General features: G+C 35.3%; 1 protein-coding gene across 4 annotated transcripts in view; it reads right to left on the bottom strand.

The window, feature by feature from the left end:
• Nucleotides 1-20,555, bottom strand: part of Treh-2 (trehalase-2) — an 83,226-nt gene that overhangs the window by 59,403 nt on the left and 3,268 nt on the right. For 3 of the 4 annotated variants that reach the window (XM_073089649.1, XM_073089651.1, XM_073089652.1), the window contains exon 1: nt 767-900. The exons of the other annotated variant lie outside the window; for it this stretch is intronic. The gene's annotated coding sequence lies outside the window, so the exon portion shown is untranslated. Of the gene's footprint in view, nt 1-766; nt 901-20,555 lie in introns of those variants that run through there. 4 annotated transcript variants of the gene reach the window in all.

Raw genomic sequence — 20,555 nt, 5'->3', positions numbered from 1 at the left:
TAATAATACTGTCCCCATTTTTGTATAAGTTAATGATATTTCTAAAAAATATTGCCTTAAATCTGCCATGAATCTTCATACAAAAAATCAAACCATGACTTGCTTCACTGTATCACAATGAAGATTAATTAACATTCTAAAACTGGAAGGTACAGATTACGAGATAATACAAACAGACGACTTGGCTCCGATCTGCACGTCGGTATTTGCCAATTGTTATATTTATACAACAAAAGCAATAATATTCATTGGAACGTAACAGTTAATAAAAGGAGCAATAAATAACAAACGTATTTATTTAGTAAATTCACAAAAGAAAAAGATATCGTTAAGAATGAACGGCGACCAATCATAGTTGTAATAAATGTGAATAAAATTGCTTCTACACCGAGACTAAAAGAACAGAAGTGCCTTCCTGTTAAACGGAATGACACGTATGCATTATGCAATAAGAAGCATTACAACTATGACAATGTTTGTCTTCAGAAACATCAAACTGACTGGAATAATTTAACATAGAAAGACACTGATGAATCGTTACGTCGAAACGAAAGACAATTTCGAAACGAAGATTTTGGGCATTGTCAGTTGAATTTAGAACAATTTTGCACGCTGTTACACGGGTATTTTCAATGGAGCAATGTCAATGCGTTAGTCAAGGGTAGTAGTAGCGCGTTGTGCCAAAAAGTTTATTTCTGGACACCGAATGACCGTAACACTGTAAGATCAATGCGAAAACGAACGACATCAAGGTAGATATACTCACCAAGAAACACGATCGTGTAATCCTAACACTGCACAACAATTTACGAATAGAACGCCGCGAACACCGACACGTCCGTACCGCGCCACGGTCCGGTATCAACTGACTGAAAAACGATTGTTTCTGTGCACACTGGTCACACACACATCAATCAAGTGGATGAAAGTGACGTGACGATACAATTGCGAGTGTGTGGAGTGAACGATAATGACGCATTGTGGATTGCGTCCTGATTGTCGAATTTAAAATCAGTTTTTAAGAGTGGACAAGGCCGACCGGCGAACAGTTTTGCAAACGTGACGTTCAACCTCTGCAGAATTTGCCGTAGACATAATTATAAGGTTATGTAACTTACGGAACATAATTGTGTTAAACTTACTGCAAAGCAACCATTTTGTTTTGTTTTGCTCTACTTTTTCATTATTTTTAAAAAATTGTAATAGTAGCAAATAAAGTAGTGATCGTTGTTGAAACTGTGCCTCTCAATCGGGGGTCCATATTTCGAATTAAGGCACCCACCTAAGATTTTCAGTCATGTGTGTATTAGAAATTATTACATTATATCACTTACTTTTCCGACGAAGCAAAACATCGTGAGGAGGAGGGAGGAGGCGTACCTGGAGATCTTTAAAATCATAGATCTCAAAGGTATGTGAAGTCTACCAATATAATCCTTCTCGTTCTAGGAGGAGACTCATGCCCAGCAGGACAGTAAAGTGTTGACGGCAAATTGTAAAAATAACATGGATTAACTTGATTCCTAAACATAAAATGTTACATATTTGTTGCAGATGTCATTGTTGTAGAGATACTAAAAATTTAATAAACTTAAAAATAAATTGAACATTTTTGGCAGCATTCCACCGGGGAAGTCTTACTTCGGATAGGTAGATTTTTGTTTTAAATCTGTCTTCGCAAGCATAGCGTGACATTTTCTCGTATACCCAAAACAATTTATGTGCGTCTCTACATAATTTTAAAAATAACTATTCCTCAAAATTACCTGACTAAAAACTCATTAAAATTATTGTGACTAGTCGAACTCACCTTGAAAAGTATAAACCAATTGTGACGAGACTTTCCCGCAAATATAGGGGGCTTAATAGGGTTCCTTGGAAAAACATTAAAAAAATATAGTAAAAAATATAGGCAAAGCGGTAATCATACTGGTCTGATATGCCGTGAGTTCCAGGTTCGATTCCCAGCCAGATATGAGTACATGTTGAATTAAAATTTCTATTCTGATTCTGGGTGTTTGTGTATTCGTGTTCGTATGTTGTCATGGCACCCATAATGCACCGTGCATTATAGAGTGGGGTCTTAAATGTAAAAACTGTTATTTTTCCAACTTAGTCCAAGGATAGCTATCCTCTGTGACTAACCTTAGATTAGGTCTGGGATTGATTTGTCCCTGTAGTTCCGGGACTAGAATAGGGCTACGGTATCCCCTGCCTGTCGTAGGAGGCGACTAAAAGGGGGCTTCCGGGGTTGCGGGCGGCAAGAGTGGGAGCTCGAACCGTCCAGCTAGCGACCCCGGGAAGGACGGCGGTATGTGTGGGCGCATACCGTCGTAAACACTACATGGTGTGGGAGGAGCGAAAACTGCTCCCCCAGGGTAGAGCCCGATCGGGGCATCGCGCTTGGAGGGCTCCGGTTGTGTTCCGTCGGAGATCCCGGAGTTTTCCAACAAGCGTTGAGGACGGCCACCGGGGGGGTTTTAGTGCGGTAAAAATCCCACACAACCCGGCGTCGCTCCCACGTCGTCGGGTACCTTTTGAAGGTTTCCCCCTCGAGAAAAAAAAAAAAAAAGGTCTGGGATTGATTACAGATGTCCATGGGCAGAAACAGCCACACCATTCATGCATGAATCCATCCTCGTTTTCAAAATGCAAAATCGAAACGCTCCAATCTCTGAGGTTTAATAAATGCAATCAGAGACATCATAGACAATTAGCAGAACGACGCAATAATAAAACCACGTATTTTATTTCTGTCTAGACTATTTGAAGTCAGACATATCCAAAGTCCGAGTTACGTTAAACTAAGCATTCTTAGAAATATGACAAATTCAGCCTTAATAAGCCTTACATCGCATTTTTTTTTTATCTTCGTGAAATGAAGTATAAATGAATAGATATGTAATTTAATCTTTGTATTCGTCAGTTGATGATAAAAAAGTTAACCTAAATGTAAAACCCTACTCATTCTAAGAGATGGGCAGATTGAAGGATAAATGATGAAATCATCTGCAATTAGCATCAATATTATCAGTATCATCAAATGATTAGATATTTAAAATCTTCCCAAAAAAGTCAATAAAGTCGATAGTGTGTTTAAGACCTTAATATTACTTAGGCCTCACACACACTGTCTGTGCTAAGAATAAATACAATCTTATACTCTACATATTAAAAGTACACGTTCAGATAAAGTCGATAGTGTGTTCACGGCCTAAAATAACATTGGCCTGGTGGGTGCGCCTGCGCAGCTCGTTCTGATTGGTCGGTAGCGGCGATCGTACGATGCGGTTTTTACCTGAGAGCCTAAATGTTGGACCTGTTCAGTTAAGGCTTAGATCGTACCCTTTTACGTCATCACAACGTGTGAATGTAGGTACCTACATCTCGCACAAATGACGAAATTAATAAGAAATGATAAAAAATAGTATGTGAAGAAGGTATAAGTAGGCTAATGTCCTTAATTACTAGGAACAGTGTCTCACTTTACTTTAGAATTCAAAGCACATACAAATCACTCAGATGTGATAGCTAAAATCAAGTATCATTATCAACCTTCTCTCCATGTGAAGTTTTTTTTAAGATCTCTCAGGTATGCACGTGGTATACCCTTTTGGTATGACCCCCTTTTGGTATGATATTTGATCGTATGATTTGGTATGATGTGTATTTTTCTACGCCGTTAAAGTACGTGATAATTAATTTCTAATACGCACATACCTTTGAGAAATCTGAGGTATCAGGTATTCGAACCTCGGACCCCTCAATCGACAGCTTCAACCACCAGGCTATCTTTTGCTATAAAAATATAAAATCGAAAACCGCCTTAAAATGTAGTACTTTGTCATAAAACAATCATTTAACGTGTATGGTTACGTTTTGTTTACGTCTCGTTTCGAAGGCTACAATATGTAACAAAGTCAAGGTTCAATAATGTCTATCGTTTTTGCGGGAATGAAATATCAATTGTTCAATCATTGTAATCTTAGACAATTGACAAAACAAACATTTTACAAATTCTAATAGGTATTCGCAAAAATAATTATTTAACTAGTGTTGTTACACTTTGTTTACGTGTGATGTGATGGGCATAAATATGGAATAAAGTTCGGAATGTAACAAGGTTTCCTCTATTTCCTGATTGGTTTGATCAGTTGTTTATAGATGTGTCTAAATCACCCAGATGCGTCATATGATATATGACGCATCTGGGTACAACTGGGGACGCAGGTGAGTTGCATGTATAGTCCGTGTAAAACTGCTAGTCCGCTCTGAATATAGAAATAAATCGCCATAACAAATTGTATGACTACACCTGCTCGCAACAACTTCAAAGCGGACTAGCAGTTTGGCGTAGACCATACATTTACGTCTTTACCAAGGAGCAAATCAATAGAACATATTTAAAGTATGTAATACATTACAGGCTACAGCCTATATTACTCCCACAGATTAAGCGAATCCAACGAGACCTCACATATAAAACTCCGTCATGCCGTTTGAATTAATGAGACATACATACATACAAACATATATTCAAAAACATTACTGTCCACATTCAGGTATAGTTATCGCCAAATTGCTAGTTGTTCCCAGCAGGTGTAGTCATACAATTTGCTATGGCGACACGATTCATTTCTATATTCAGAGCGGACTAGCACTTTTACGCGGACTATAACAAAACTAAACTAGATATATCGTGACGTCTTATTTACGTGTTGAAAGCAATGTGGAGCAAAGTTAAGCTTGTAACTGATACACGATTTATTATTACATAACGGTTCGGGCTCATTTCATTCTGTATCTATTGCTTTCGTATCAGCAATTTCGTTATCATTCGCATATTTACTACCTTCCGCAAATAGGATAGTGTAGGAAACCGACAATGGTGACAAACTATTCCTCCCTTCCAACTCATACTCTTCTTGTCAATTCGAAAAAATACAACTAATGCAGTAACGATGGAGTATTTGAAGTTTATTTCAAATAAATATCACTTACTAATATCTCGTGGCTATAAATTAGACAACAGTTCAAATTAAAATCACGACAACGCTAAAATAACATTAATTAAAACCCTAATATTGTATGAATTAAGACCCTGCAACATTTGGAAAAAGAAGTGATAATTTTCAAATGATATTTTAATTACAGTGTGTGTTTTGTTAATTTAGAAAGAATACACTGATGTATGTTCTTCTGAAAGTAATATGAACAATAAAAATGCAAAAGATGGTTATGTTACCATCATTATAATGCTTACTATCTTACTTGTAATGCTTAATTATAATGCTGAATATCTTACTTGTTACTTACAGTATTATTTAATGAAAACTGTTTTGAATACAGGCTAAGAAACAACAGGAAAGTTAACAAATAAATCTTTGTATCCCATAACGTTGACGTCAATATTTTATTTATTGTTGCTGTCAACTTCTTCATATATTATAAAGAACTTGTGACGTTATGAACGAGAGACGAGTTATTAATAATCATAACAGTTTTCAAACACGACAGTCCACGTACTATTTATTATTTTACGCTCTTTTTTGTTAATTTTTGACTATCTGTTAAGTTCTACCCTTACGTTTCATCTTCAGTATTACTTAACACTTTTGACTATCTGTTAAGTTCTACTCTTACGTTTCATCTTCAGTATTACTTAACACCTTTGACTATCTGTTAAGTTCTACACTTACGTTTCATCTTCAGTATTACTTAACATCTTTGACTATCTGTTAAGTTGTACCCTTACGTTTCATCTTCAGTATTACTTAACACCAAAACAGTGCCAATTCCGTAGCAAGTTAAAAGTATTTACAGAAACAGTATTTGCATACAATTTTTAAAACCGAAATATATTTTATGTCCGGATGGTGGGTAAACATGAAACATTGAAAGCAAAAAGCCAGATAATAATCAATTTCTTCGAATTCGATGATTTGTCACACTGTTTAATCAATTCGAGAATTCGATAATTTTGGAAAAAGATTTAGGAAGATTTTATTCTTACCTCCGGGCCTTTTGAGATTTTAGAGCTAACGACAGTTGAGTTTATTTACGTTATTGATATCTACTATTTTAATTTCCTATTGCAGTTTCAGTAATATTATTGGTTTCTATACCCTATATTGCTTGATATAGATATTAGATACTCTCCAAATACAGACAAATAGACGTGAGTTATACCTGTATTCCCGTCTACGCGCGTATACGCTACTCGATACTTGCCACGACGCTCATCCGTTCACAGGGTAGGTTTTTCGACGAAAATAAAAGCATAAGAAGTCTATAATCGTACGAAACGTTTACATACTCCTCATTGTTGAGCGAGTTACTCTAATTATTGTATAAATCGTTCGTCATCAACCAATCAGGGGGAGAGCTAATCAGTAAATGACACTCAACTGTCAATTGCACATCAAACATTTCCCTCTTATTTCAACGAACGAATCTAACTTTTAACGTCATTGGCAGTTCGCACACATGGGAATTCAATACAAGATAAACTTTAACAGACAGTGATAGGATTCATTTTATCACAATCGCGAGAAGAATAGTGGATGTAATCACATGCAGTAATAATACTCCCGCTTTATACTCTCATCCTCTTGGTGTTTGGTGCAAATAATATTTTTTATACGTATTATTTCAAAATAACACGTTTAAAGTCATAAGAAAATATGTCATTGTTTAACAAAAGGTTACATACAAGTCTAAATGTGATGTCCTATTTATAAATAAGTTAACTTTTTTTAGGTGGAAAAATTATGGTTCTAAAGATTTCCTGGAATACTCCAACTGACTTTCTTACACCGTTGTTCAAAATATTTTCTTTTTACAAATAAGATCAGTCTTAAAATGTACTTTTTGATCTGTTTATTATTATGTAAGAATTCTAAATAAATGGCTTGTCGACAAAATTATATTAATATGCATATTATTTATATCAAAGTTACTGAGACTCTAAGAAATTTTACTAAAGTTTCACTTTTAATTCAAAGTTATAATTTGCACGTTATTTTCGAATAATTACACTAAAAAAATACATTCTGTTCATTTTAAAACTGCCTTAGTTAAGGTCTAATATTAAAATCATTCAAAAGCCATTTTAATGTAACTTTGGTGATAAGTATCTTTGGGCCTTTATCCTCTCATCTTTTAATGATTTCCGAAATTTTGTCATCAACTCTAATTAACAGGGATGTAGAGACAACGCTAGCTACTATTATATTCAAATGTGACAAGTATTATAGCAAATCATCGTTGGTAAGTTTCCCACCAATAATGGTTTTATCGTATCAAACGCTATTACTTGTTCCACAAAGGAGCCCTGTCTATCTAATTGTTTGATAGTTTCACACACACGTGTGCTAACACGGGGCTTAGTGTACACGTACGTCGCTTTGTCACCCGTGTGAATATCGTTTGCTTTTGTCCTGGGTTCGATTTCCAGAAAATTCAAAATGTTGAATTTTTCTGATCTACATTTCGACATTTGTATGTTAAGCAACTAAGTTTGAATTCGGCTGATTAGGATGTATACAATCTTACTGTAAAATATGTGATAATTATATTTTTAATTCAAACTCTTGTATATGTTTCTCGCTTACACATTATAAAGAATGAGTGGGAGGCTAGAAATAAAGGTCTTGATAGATTCATTCTATATTAAATGGTATTTGTTCTTGAATCGGGGGCTAGATCGGGGTTTTTGAAGTCCTTGAAACCAGATTTGGTTATAAAGATAGTAATAAATATTATTTTCCATATTTTTTCCGCGAAGCCAAATACTATATCATGAAAGAAAGAAATTGTATGTCACTGGAATTGTACGACACACTACAATTATCGTTTAAGGAAAACAATGAAATATTTTTCCTGGTGTAGCATTTGTTAGAATTTTGTCATGAAACATTTTTTCTCGACATTATTTAACTTTCCTTAATTTTTACACAATTCTGTATTTTTAATAGTAATTGATTTTGCGCATGCTATAAAATTTGTATTTTTTATAATCCGATTATTGTAGGCGTACATCGAGACCCAAAAAAATGTATTCAGGCCAAAGTGCCACATTTACTACCTTGACAATTAATAAAAATTACAGAAACCTTTCACAGTTGTTTCAGATTACAATGTCGGGGTCGTTTTTAAGAAAATTGCAAGGTCAAGGCAGTTACTGTATAATTAAAAACCAATAACTAAAAAATAAAAACGTAACTCGCTGTTTTAAAGCTGGTTAACAAAAGAACAGACCAAAAAGAACAAAAATTAAAACTTACAAAACAGAGGACGTTTGAAGAACAACTTCAAGAGATCAAAACATCCAATTACCTCCTCGATGACATCATGGCTTCAAATCATCGTAATACACCCAATTTGTGTTAATAATGGGCAATTTATTCGCCATCAATAACAGCTGAATAAATGACGGAAGCATAATAATTAGGCCTTCGCAGTAGTGCCAATATTCAAACGCAGTTTTGATCGTGCGTTTCCTCATTTTATTGGTCACACTGGTACTGTATCGTACCCATTTAATTTATATTATACACAGTACAAGTGTCACTGTGATTTTAGAGTCAATTTTTCAAGTGGATCTTCAATGGTGGACGACCAAATCCGAGAGTATAAGAAATAAGAATATGAAATAGCGAAAAATACTCAAATGAGTTACGAGGCCGATTTGAACGTAGTAGAATCCTCTGTGGTTCGACTCCGGAGTCAGCACAGTCAGACCTATTTCAGCCTAATGACAGCAGTGTTTAGCGCTGCTGTGTTCTGGTTAGAGGGGTGTGGTAAGAGAGACATACTTTACCGAGCATTCAAGATTAGTCCTCAGGGTTAGCGACGCATCTGTGACCGACCTCAGATAGGAATCTAATATTTTCTGGGGTTGACTACAGATGTCCATGGGCGGCATTAGCCACTTGCTATTAGGTGGACTGCATGCTCGTCTGCTACTCGTATGTTATAAAGAACACCGATAAGGAGCCACTTTACAAACGTTACATGAGTCCAGAATTTTATGTTCAAAGAGTGAAAATTGTGACCACGCCCATCCTGGATGAGGTAAGTCCCCTATTAGTAGGAAATTGCACACACTTTGATAATGAAGATTGGGTATAAATATCTTATCTATCTCTGCACTACATTATTTCGCTATATCTTATCTTCGCGATCAAACAAGCTAAACTTCAACGATCCACTCAAAATATTTTACGAATAGATATCAATTTCCCCGAAATAAAGCATTAAGGCACAGGCCTTAACATTTACAAATATTTTTGTATAATTTTAATACCTACCAAAAACTGAATTATAAGTTTTATTTTTAAGTAACGAAATGTCATTTCCAACACTTTATAAGACAGCAATTTTAGATAACCGTAAATAAGAGTTAGGAGATTGTAAATTCGAAGTTCACAAAATTCCTCCACTAACAACTTAATATCAACAGATTAAGCAATGACGGGTACAAAGTATCAAATAAACAGTAAAACGTAAATATATCTGATATTTAATGACAAATATACATTGATGCAGTAATACATATTAAAATTTTAAAAATTAATGATCACTTGCTTAAACGGTAAATTGAAACATGATGGAGAAACTTGACAGTTTAAACAAGATCTCACGGGTGTAAAGTCTACCTATCAGCACTTGGCCAGCGCAGTGGACTATGGCCTATCCCCCTTCTACTGTGAGAAAATACCTGTTCCCAGCAGTGGGACAGTAACGGATTGACGAAGATACAAATCGCCTAAGCTCGCTTGTTATACAAGGATCTTTTTCTGCAATCAACAGCCAAAATCTAGACAGCTCATTGTCACATTTTGGAAGCTATCCTGCGGCTGGTTGCAGTAGACATAGGATTGGTGAGTACCACCAATTAGTAGAGTATGTCCAAATGTACAGCTGCAAAACATGACAGCATAACTAGTTTTTTCAAGGAAATTCTTGTAAATTCTGATATTTAAATATTTACTTGCGTTCATTGCGATTCATTAGATAGTCAGACAATGCAAACATTGCGGAATATTGCGTCAATTAAATCGAAAAATGAGTAATTTGAAATTTGGGGTTAAGAAATTCGCTAAATCGCCAGATTTCCAATGTTATGTAAGATCTGTTATTGTTACATTTATTCATTAATTGTCAATAGTACTCATAACTAGTTTAGTTTAGTTGTTACCTCCACGATGCCTTATAACTCTGCACACAAACGCTTCGTAAAGAACAGCATCATTTACTCCAAGAATACAGTAAAGTAGTCATTAAATTACGGAAATTCCCACTGATAGTGCAACAACAATGCCATTCTAGTTCTACCGGCGGCCATTACGACGAGCCTCTGGCATGCTTCGCGCTGATTGGCCGAGCCCAACGCGCCTCCGTGACGTCATGCGCACGCGCTTCAAACAATGTATGGAATGGAAAATAGTGAAAGATCATTTTAATTATTGAGTTTAGTTGTTTGAAATTAAAATGGAATTTTGATTGCTACTTTTATGGTACTGAAGCAAGTAGGAAATTAAACATTTTTTAAATTAAATTGTTTTAAGTCGACATGGATTTTGCAACGTCTCCTCAGGCAACTTAATCCTATTCCGGTTATTTCTTAACACTAAAATAGGAAATAAGCATGCCGTTTATAAATTTCAAATAGCATTTAAGGTCTATCTGAGATCGAATACATTGATACTGGAGATTCGTAATTTGACGATTTCTAGTAGGCAGGAAATCAAATGTAAAACTTTGGTAGGAAAAACATTGGATATAATGATTATCGAGTAAATTTGAAATACTCGTGTAAGCGATTCTACCTTGCCAAACGCTTTAAACCCAAATACAGTAGTATTAAAGAGCTCGTTATAAAAACTACAAATTTAAAATATGGATGATAATGCTGACGAAGCAGACCTTTACGCTGATCATTTGCAACTTAATTAAGATCTATCGAAGCTTGAATACATTGCCTCAAAGAGCTACATTTAAAAAAAAAAAATTAGCTGGAGATTTGCAGTCACAGTTTACTTCAACCTTTAAAGGCATAACCGCTATCGCCTATACAACCTATGCTCTGTGCTTTAGAAAGTAGCAGACCTCGAGTTATTCTGTCGTTGTAGTAACCTATAACAGGTAGGTTTAACAAAGCAATGTTTTGAAAGGTAGAAGAGTATTTAACCTTTTATTTATTTTTTTCTTAACGAGGGGGAATCCTTCAAAAGGTACCCGACGACGTAGAAGCGACGCTGGGTTATGTGAGATTTTTACCGCACAATAACCCCCCCCGGAGGCCGTCCTAAACGCTTATTGGAGAACTCCGGGATCTCCGACGGAACACAACCGGAGTTCTCCAAGCAGAATGAGAATTCAACCGGGGAGTAACTACCGCTATACCGTTATCTAGCGTGAAGCAGATGGAGGGATGCTTGAAGGGATGAAGGAGGGATGATGAAGACTTACTTATAAGGCGACCATCTAGGTCCTTAGAAATAGCATTTGTGATCGGCTTCAGGTTCCAATTCCGAAAGCCCTATTATACATTAAAACAGTGTTGTATGCTATACCTATAGCATTTCGTCGTTTCGTCTCCATTGTAAAAACATAACGAAACCGTGGTAGTGATAAATAGTTACTCTTTAAACCGTTATCGACAATAACGTATCATAAAAATATGTTCCACTTACTAATAAATATGACTAACATAATGTCATTATACTTCAATACTTTCAATCAAGGTGATAATTTCACAACAACATTCAACAGAAACCAACCCTAAAAGAGAACCCAACGAATAACATCAAAAACCATTTCCTAAAGTTCTCAGAAATGTATGACAGTGAGAGATTGTGCACCAGATAAAACACATTTACACATACCAGAGCAAACAATTCTAATTATCTTATCAACAAGTGTCCCAACATCTCACCATATCAAGGTCGTTATATAAATACCTATAACTACGCAATAACTGCTATAATATCGCGACCAGAATGAAAACTAGCGTTATATAACGGCTGTGTTAGAGACAGTTAATTCGCATTCGATACTAGTTAAGCTTATTAGTGTGACATTGATCTCTTTAAAAAAAGGTACAAGGAGCTCTTCTTCAAAGCAGGCGATGCATTGGCGACTCTGGTTATGCAAGTGTTCAAAGGAGACTTTTTATAATGTATGAGTAATAGACGAGTAAGAGTAAGTGGCTACTGCCGCCTAAGGACATCTGTAACCAACCCCAGATAAGATTAGATTCTTCCCTGAGGTAGCCCACAGATGCACCGCTGCCAATGGGGACTATAAACTAGAACACAGCAGCACTGAACATTGCTGTTATTAGGCAGAAATAGGTGAGGCGGGGGTGCCGAGTCAAACTTTCAAAAATGAACGATGGTGAGTACTTTCCATCAGGAAGCCCATTGAATTTTACAAAAAGAACATAAATGATATATAAACAACGAAAACTTTAGCCGTTATCGTAATATCAATTGTAATTATTGACATAACATTTTGTTTAGAATATCGGTATAAACGGTTTGATTAATAACGATCGTATTATACAAATCAGCTACGTGATAAATATCAGGCTGTAGAACCAGTTAAAGGAAAGTAGAAAGATAAATAATTAATGATCGCCGTGTAGATGCTATGCCCACTTTACAAGGTAAACTGAACTCGTATACCCTTTTGGAGCTTGTAGATCTTAACTGACCTACAAAGTTAAGCAATGTTGCAAGCGTCGACATTTGAATGGGTAGCTTGTAGCTAAACTACTTGCGCGTTTCCGTGTTTCAGAGAGTACGTTAAGACCCTGTTTACGTCTAGAAACTAGATGAGGCACGAATCTTGATAAATAAATATTTTTTCATTTTTTTATAATATTGGTGGTGGTGGTGGTTGTGGTTATACAGGTGGACTGCACACGAGCATGCAGTCCACCTGTATGGTATGTAGCTACTGCCGCTCATGGACATCAGTAAAACCACAGATAAAACTAAATTCCTACCCGAGGTCGGCCGTAACACAGCAACGCTTAACACTGCTATTATTAAGCAGAAATAGGTGGGCAGTAGTGCCGCCGGAGTCGATCCACGGAGGGTTCTAACAAAAACAATATTTTGACAGGTACAGCCCAAATCTGCGCGGCTATCAATACACTTAGGAGAACTCTTTTTGTCTGCGACGGCGTAAAGGCGTTATATGTTTGTATTCTGCAGATGTAAAGTAACGTTAAGCCGTCTCCCAGTTATTATTAATCGATAAACTTCATAGGAGGCTTTATTGACGGTTTGACAATATCTGGCACGAGTTGACCACTAACGCATACCTTCCTCCACCGTGGAATATACTCCATGCCTCCACCACTCAGTACAATGGACCAACACACACACAGCTACGGCCTAGTCTATAAGACTAATTCTAGGTAACTAACAAAATTTTAAAAGACCATTATCATTTAGCCAAATACATCAATCTGGATAAACCAATGTTTTTAGGTTCTATTTAAAAAAAAATAGTAATTTGCAAAAAAAATCATTACGTGCATGACTCTCTTATACCAATTAAAATGCATATCAAATGGCCCAATTTTATATCGCCTCTAGACATCACTGAACCACATGTAATTAAATTTACATAATCTATTTTTGCACTTTACTTTCAATATATTAACGAGTAACATTTATTCGAAACTATTTTTTTACTTTTCTGACGTGAAACCGTGCCTATTTTACCACCTATTTCGAATGGAATATAATATTTTTTCTTAGAAATTAAAACTAGTTATATAAGTCCTTTAGTCAAACCAGTTGAAAAAACTACTATTTAATACTGGTTAGACTTGATAAGTATCAGTATAAATACGAAATTTACCTTTATATGAAACGACAACGAACTTGTAATAAAACACTAAAACGTTTTGTGTAATACGCACTGCGTGAAATTAGGCCAGAATTTGGTACACATTACCATACTTTTAGATAATTAATATTGAAAAAGTACTTTTTGAAATCTCTCTGTCTGTATATAGGTAGTTAGTTTCCAGCATGCACTGTAAAAGCAAACACAGTAGTGTAGCATTTAGTACCACCCTAAAGACCTTTGTCTCAAACGAAAGCAACTAAACTTTTGTTATGAACAATGGTTGGTTGTCCACCCATCCATCAGAGTGACACAGCTGTTACCGACATAACAATGTCAATGTTTAGGTAGCAGCACCCATTAATCAAGGTGTTTACGTGTTATCGGAAAGTGCCGTTGTGTATCACACATGGATTATGTTTACAATGTCTGCTTGTGTTGACTGTAGTGGCAGACACGTGTTTGTAGACGTTAGTGTCACAGGTAGAGGTGGTCTAAGAACATAGATTGACATCGTCAATTCAATAGAGTCAATGACGCTGTGAAGATGGTATAACCCTGTGGATTTACTCCGGAAACATCACCGCTACACATATTTCTGCCTATTATCATCATCAACCCATTACTGTCCCACTGCTGGGCAAGGGTCTCCTCTCATAATGAGAAGGATTAGGCCATAGTCCACCGCGCTGGCCAAGTGCGTATTGGTAGACTTCACATACCTTTAAGATTTTTTATAAATTCTGCCTATTAACAGTAGTGTTAACCGCTGCTGTTTTTGAATTTAAAGGGCGAAGTAATGTAGCAACTTATCCGAGTGACAAAGTAATCAAACCATCATAATCTTCTTACCTACGTTTGTTCTTTCTTCTTTCTTTAAAATCTATCGTCAGGTAGGTCTTATCGAAAGCACCTGCTGATTTTGGGCCTTAGTCTAATAAGACTTTGTGAACTTGTTACCAAATCTAAACAGCAAGTTAAGCCACTATGCTTCAAAGAGGATCTCATGATATCGTAAACATTAAATTGAGAGGTCTAACTTCAGTAGCTACTCTTGTGGACCAAGATGGAGTATCTCTATCTTACTACACAAAATAAAATTAGAATATAGAAACATTACATTGAAAGAGTAGAAATAGATGTGTCGAAAAAGACGTCAACCAAATTCAATCATTGGAATATTTGTTTACGTTACACATCACCGCTATACGTGCGAAGAAACACGTCTGAATTATTGAATTGAGTATATTTATACTCAATATGGACGTAAGCACGAGCCTTGTTCCATTAAAGCCATTTTATTTTTGCCTGGACCAATTGGCTTTCGTTCCCAAACACTTCTTTATTCCAATTATGCTCAGAGTCAATTTCGTATGGATGACGTGACTTTCGGCATGACGCAAGTAGAGGTCATTGCCAAAGTTAATTATAATAAACGCTTTGTGCGCATCACGCCATTAGAATCCCCTTGACACGCAAACAAACAAACATGCAGACACAGAACAGACTAAGTTTGTCATTGAGTTACTGCTTCTATACGAATGAAACATAATTGATACTTGGAATTGCGAAATGTGCTCCTGTGAAAGCTCAAGATGAGTTTTATATTCTGGTATAGTTGAGAATGTTCTGGGCACCCGTGGAAGCTCAGAAGACCTGATCTGAGACCTAGATGATGCAGTAAAATAAAATTGTTACATAATGAAAGGGAAATAACCGTGCAGCCCACCTGATATTAAATTTATTCAATACCGCTCATGGACATATTCTCCCAAAATAGGACAGAAATTCTAGCATATGACTGTCATAGGTTCGCTACCCTTGAAGACTAATTTGGAATCCTTCAGATTATTATCTCTTACATAATAACAATCAAAGCTAAGCAAAGCTTTTTTAAACCAAAATAAGTTTGACAGTGGTGCCACGAGTTACAAAACTAGGATAAATGAATGTTGGGTCAAATGTTGATATTTTCTCGAGTCACAAAAAAGGCGAACATAGTTATTTATATTTTATTTATCGTTTAAAGGTTATAAAGAAAACCAGTTTTCGTATATCTATGGCATTTCACGGCATAACGCGGCATATGGCATAACGCGGATGCTGATTACATATGCTAATTAATTTAATTATGCGAAAATTTTTCGCTCACCTCCGCCTTACTAGATCTGCTAACCTATACAACCCAGTTAGACGAGGTAATAAAAATAAATAAGTTTACAATTACAATTATTTTATAGGACCAGTTCATATTGTAATTACAATTATTGTTTGATAGCAGTCTATTTTAGAATTAACATGTTTTGTCTAAACAGGTGTTTAACCAATTTAACAACTAATAACTTTATAGTTTCATAGTATATGGTTTCATATTATGTCAGTTATTTTTTGTATTGGAAAGGATTTTTTTGGATACCCGTTTGATTATGGTAGAACCCTTCGTGGTTCGATCGTTACAGGCACCACCCGACACCTATTTCTGCCTCATGCAGTGTTGACCGCTGGTTCTGGTTTAAAGGGTGTGGTAAAGGAGAAACACAAATGAGGTATTTCAACTTAGTCCATGATAGCAACGGATTTATGGCTAACTTCAAAAGGGCTCTATTACTATCTGGGGCTGTTTACAGATGTCCATTGACGGCAGTGGTAACTTACCACCAGATAAACTTCGTGATAAAATGAGCACACTTACAAACTTTTTCCGTACGGAGTTAGCAAATGCTATATATGGAAAAAGTGGACTAAGTATAGCATTTACAGATACAACCATAGATTACTAAAGATACTTCGTCGCCTTGAAATTGAATGAAGCCACAAACGGCTTATTAGTAGGCAAGTTATTTTTTTGAATTCTTGACAAATAAAAACATTTTTAGAGAAAATTTACGAATATATAACTAATACTGCGTAATTTACATAATAAATAAATAATAATTTCAAATATTTTAGGTACATTTTAGCACGGAGATTTGGTAAAACTTTTTTACGCATCTATTCCAATTCTGAAAACTGGTTACTTTTTCTTGTTAGGAGTGAGTAATCTTTACTAATCTATGGATACAACATTGAATTTGTGCTTCATTGCAATGTTGTGCAATATGTATTTAAGTTGTTTTTTGTTTACGTCCAACGGAAAAGATGGGTTTACAAGTTGGAACTTTTGATGCCTTTCTCTACCATCGTACCTCCGAATGAAATTAACAGATTTTTAATGCATTTTCATTGTTTAAGTCTGAACTAATTAGACTAATTCTTGTAATCAATCATAGTTCTCTTGGACTTTTATTTCATGAAAATCTATTTAAGTAGCTATTATAACATCATTATCTTAGTGAAAGGATCACCACAGCCGCTCAATGTAACTTTTAAACGTTACTTTTGTGTCTATTCCAAGCGCAATAAAACCACAAAAGTTGCATTCGAATTACAAACTCAAATAGCTGACATTCGAAACGCTACGTGCTAGAGGTCACGTGTGCCGACCAATCAGCGCGTGGTGCGCAGAGGCGCGGCGCTGACGCACGCCGCTTACGCAACAACTGCTGATTTTGCAACATGAGTAGCCATTTTAACTTCCAGTATTTAACATATTGTTTGGAATTCGTACAGGATTTTATGGGTGTGGTTGTGGTTTCAGGTTAGTTGTGTTTAGGTAAATAACCTCTGTTTTATGGGTATTTTGGGTGATACTATTCATACGGGTTAAACCTGACCACGCGTCGCAATTTTGAACGTGACGTCTCTGATATTTCCTGTGGGACTTCGCCTATAGGTACTGTCTACTTTTTGAAGACGCAATATACAGAAATTATTTAAAAAAAATTGAAAATGAAAAAATATCGTACTTAAGTGAATTAATTGAAGATTCTCGGTTTTAAATCGATTAAATATTCGATTATTTCCAAAACAATAGTTTTTCACCTATCGAGTTATTTCGTAAAACATCCATCATTCATTGTTTTTTTCAATCGTTTTCCTATCCCTACAAAAAGAATTAAAAGCTCCATCGACTACATTTATGCATTTAATTTTTTATAAACCTAGCAACTCATATTTTCATAATTAGTTCTCAGACCAACGTAAAAATGGTCTGGCGATCACCATGGGTAATAGTAGTTAAGTACCTATTACGAGGATAAGTCATAGATAAATATAGAAAAAAATAATCGTTTAAATCGTTTAAGCCCAAAATAATTACCAAAAAGAATAATTACTTTACTATAAAAATGATATTATTTATAAGCGTAATTTTTTATTATTATTATTGTGAATGCAGCAATAAATTATGTTTTTTATAAAACTGGCATGTTCTTAATTCTATATTTGAATTGTGAAAAACACAAAGAAAATAAGAATTTAAATTGAATTGTGTCGATTATTTTTTCGATTATAATTTTATCTCAGGACAAAATGGTCCCAATTATTTCATGAAAGGTACGTAATGTAATGAATATATGCGTAATATGTGCATAAATTAATTATTTGAACCTTTACGACCTAATTATAACAATTTTATTTCCTGTTACAAGAAAAAATATGGAGTTCTAATAAATGGTGGCATCAGTGGTTCCAGGTAATGGGACCCGCAAGCACAGCTGGTATGAGAGTATGACACTAAATTGAATTGAAGATTATTATTAGAGAAATAATATGGATACCTTTTTTATAGTACAATGATTATATCCTACTTTTTATGTACTGGACTGAAACTATGTTATTCGCGCTCTATCCTTATATGTTTAATCTTATATATTAAATTCTCGTGTCACAATGTTAGTTACCGTACTCCTCCGAAACGGCTTTACCGATTTTCACCAAATTTAATATGCATATTCAGTAGGTCTGAGAATCGGCTATCTATTTTTCATACCCTTTGTGATAAGTTTGGTCCATTTATCAGGTTCGAAAAGCGCCCCACACTTTTTCCACAATTATACTATTCACTGTTCCTTAATTGATTCTTAGATTGAAAATTATTTTCTACTTTTTAGTTGATTTTATTATAAAATCGTGTTTTTTAGTTTTTTGAACTACATATATTTATTTTATTAATTTTTAGTATTTGTTGTTATAGAGACCACCATTATGCATCGTTTGTAAAAAAATCAAGTGTCTATCTATTACGGTTTAAGAGATAGAGCCCAGTGACACAAGTACAGACAGCGGAGGGTTTCGTTTTACCCTTTGAGTACGGAATCCTAAAAATCATTCATATGTTGATATGTTTCAGAACATTTGAGTTATAGGGAAATAACATTATTATTTTCTAAACTAACAATAACTAACTATAACAGTTACTGAAACTTATAAAAAGCTATATTTATTTTCAATCTAGTAACTTGCGATGAACTTTCTCTAAGGCGCTTAAACAATCGAAAATCGTTAATCCTGAAGATGTTGATAAGGACAATGGTACAAAATTATTAAAATCGTGTATTGTCATCAGTTTTTGATAATTCTTCAAAATTTTGAATTAAACTGAATGTTAAAAGTAGATGGGAATCGGGTTCACAGATTCCATTATTCTGTTACGTACATACATACATACATACATAAATACATACAACCCAAGCTAATAAAAGTGTTAAAGACGTGCATTTTATATGTGTAATGCGCTCGCGTTTCGTTTGTTCACTGTGTTGTTTAGTAGGCATGTAACTTATTTATTAGTTTAGGTTTTAAATATCATCGGCTACAACCACATTCATCATCATCATCAACCCATTACTGTCCCACTGCTGGGCACGAGTTTCCCCTCAGAATGAGAAGGATTTGGCCACAGTCTACCGCGCTGGCCAAGTGCGTATTGGTAGACTTCACATACCTTTGATATATTTTTTTAAATCGCCCAGGTATGCAGGTTTCTTCACTATGTTTTCCTTCACCGTTTAGCAAGTGATAATTAATTTCTAATACGCACATAACTTTGAAAAATCAGAGGTGCGTGCCTGGGATTTGAACCTCGGACGCCTCGATCAAGAGGCCGAGTTTCTTAACCACTAGGCTATCACTGCTACTGCTACAACCACATTAATTGACCTTTATTGTTCTTTTTTTTCCTACAATATACCAGAACATTCCATATGTTTCTTCAACATGAATAGGTACATAATTATCAACAAATTCACAAGGACACCGCATGCCAGACTTGGCAAAGACAGTGCAATTGGCAGGTGACAAAAACAAAAAAAAAACTTCAAATACATTATAAATTTGACGGTATGAGTCATTGCCTTTGACAAAAAAGACAGATGAAGCTTTTCGAACGTTTTTTTTATAACATTTAAGTAATAAAGGAGCATACAGTCCAACTGATGGTGAGTGGCTACTGCCGCCCTTAGACATCTGTAAAAAAACCCCAAATACGATTCTATTACTACCTGACGTTGGCAACAGATGCTACCCCTGAGAACTAAGTTGGAAAGTCTCGGATAATGTTCTACCTTCCAAATTTTTGGGAGAGATTTTAAAAGCCTTATTAGACTAATTAGACTAAATGCTTTACACAATAAAATAAATAAATAAGACTCATGCACTGTTATGATATCGACTCGTATTTTCGTGATGAAATGAACCAGTACAATTAGCTATACTTCAATATTCTTTCTGAAGGATTTGTCTATATTTTTTGGTCTGAGGTAGGTACATGACCTTGAAATTGAAAAACAATTATAGTCCATTACTCT

Source organism: Epargyreus clarus, unplaced genomic scaffold (genome assembly GCF_041222505.1).
Source record: "Epargyreus clarus isolate Ecla_fem2 unplaced genomic scaffold, WU_Ecla_fem_2.2 ptg000031l, whole genome shotgun sequence".
Taxonomy (NCBI): Eukaryota; Metazoa; Arthropoda; class Insecta; order Lepidoptera; family Hesperiidae; genus Epargyreus; species Epargyreus clarus.
This window is presented reverse-complemented; position numbering and strand designations above follow the sequence as displayed.